This window comes from Protomyctophum bolini, assembly GCF_963924005.1.
Source record: "Protomyctophum bolini genome assembly, chromosome: 14".
NCBI lineage: Eukaryota > Metazoa > Chordata > Actinopteri > Myctophiformes > Myctophidae > Protomyctophum > Protomyctophum bolini.
Genome location: NC_137875.1, coordinates 1,371,239 through 1,372,853, shown reverse-complemented (window position 1 = coordinate 1,372,853; position 1,615 = coordinate 1,371,239). Strand labels below are relative to the sequence as shown.

Sequence of the window (1,615 nt, the reverse complement as noted above, 5' to 3'; positions counted from 1 at the left end):
AGACTGTAGTTGTTACTGTAGAACACTTTAAAACAGTTGTCATGTTGCACACATGCTTAAAATAGCTCTTATTTGCGCCGCCCCTCGTTGAAAACAATGCATTTCCAACTCCAGCTTGTCTCAGTTCAGGCTGCATTAGAACAGCGCTGGGTTTTCTGCCCCCTCAATGTCCTAACTCTTCTATTAGATGGCTCTGGGTTTCTGCCCCCTCAATGTCCTAACTCTTCTATTAGATGGCTCTGGGTTTTCTGCCCCCTCAATGTCCTAACTCTTCTATTAGATGGCTCTGGGTTTCTGCCCCCTCAATGTCCTAACTCTTCTATTAGATGGCTCTGGGTCTGAACTAAAGCCTGTACCCGTCACAAGATCCACATAATAGCAGTTTAAATAGAACCAGTACAACCAACCAACCAACCCCTTCCTCACCTCTGAAACTAAACAACAGCTACCTCATCCTCCTATGGGTAATATGTGTGTATGTAAATAATACTGTGTGATTGGATGTCTGGAATGTACAGAGGATAGGCATTAATACGCCTTTAGCTTCAGCCTATATGCCTTTTCCGTCAACCAAACATAAAGGTTGGATGAAATGTCAAAATGTAATGACCTCTGTCAAACTGAGACAGAGACAGAGAGAGAGAGAGAGAGAGAGAGAGAGAGAGAGAGAGAGAGAGAGAGAGCTACAGAGACAGAGAGCGATAGACAGCGAGAGAGACGGAGAGAAAGATACAGAGAGAGAGAGACAGTTGGAGAGTATAATTACAGGGTGAGGTTCGTAAACGTCTACAAACATTACATTTAGGACCACACACACACACACACACACACTTACTTACAGGACGGAAGAGAAATCGGAGTAGAGCGAGGCGACCGAGTTCACACAATAACCGAATGAAGCTACACAGCCCTTTGGGCACCAGACTACAGCCCTTCTGGACACCAGACTACAGCCCTTCTGGACACCAGACTACAGCCCCTCTGGACACCAGACTACAGCCCCTCTGGACACCAGACTACAGCCCCTCTGGACACCAGACTACAGCCCCTCTGGACACCAGACTACAGCCCCTCTGGACACCAGACTACAGCCCTTCTGGACACCAGACTACAGCCCTTCTGGACACCAGACTACAGCCCTTCTGGACACCAGACTACAGCCCTTCTGGACACCAGACTACAGCGGTCCAGTCCAGTACATACCAGTTTATATTTAGTCCAGAGTGTCAGCTAATCCCACAGGCTGGCATCACATCACCACACACACACACACTACGGTACAATAGTCCACACAGCGCTCTGCACACACACACACACCGAGTGACTGACCAGCAAATCTCATCTCATCTCTTTATACGGCCTGACAAGACACACGCACACACACACAGGCACACGCACACGCACCCACGCACACGCCACTCCTTAGCTCAGGATGCTGTGCTCATAACAACATGCTATGATACGGTTACAGTCCTTTGGGGAGGTGTGACTCAGCTCAGGCTGCTTTGTGGTGGTTTTGGGAGACAGTATATAAAGCCCAGCTTTAAGCCTGGGTTATACTTAGCTCAGCTCTGTTTTAATTTAAAACACGCTTTAGACTGTTGGAGAATTGAAA

The 1,615-nt window shown here is 47.9% G+C and overlaps 1 protein-coding gene across 1 annotated transcript in view; it reads right to left on the bottom strand.

Moving 5' to 3' along the window:
• The window catches only part of ncoa4 (nuclear receptor coactivator 4), a 27,919-nt gene that overhangs the window by 15,624 nt on the left and 10,680 nt on the right, over positions 1–1,615 (bottom strand).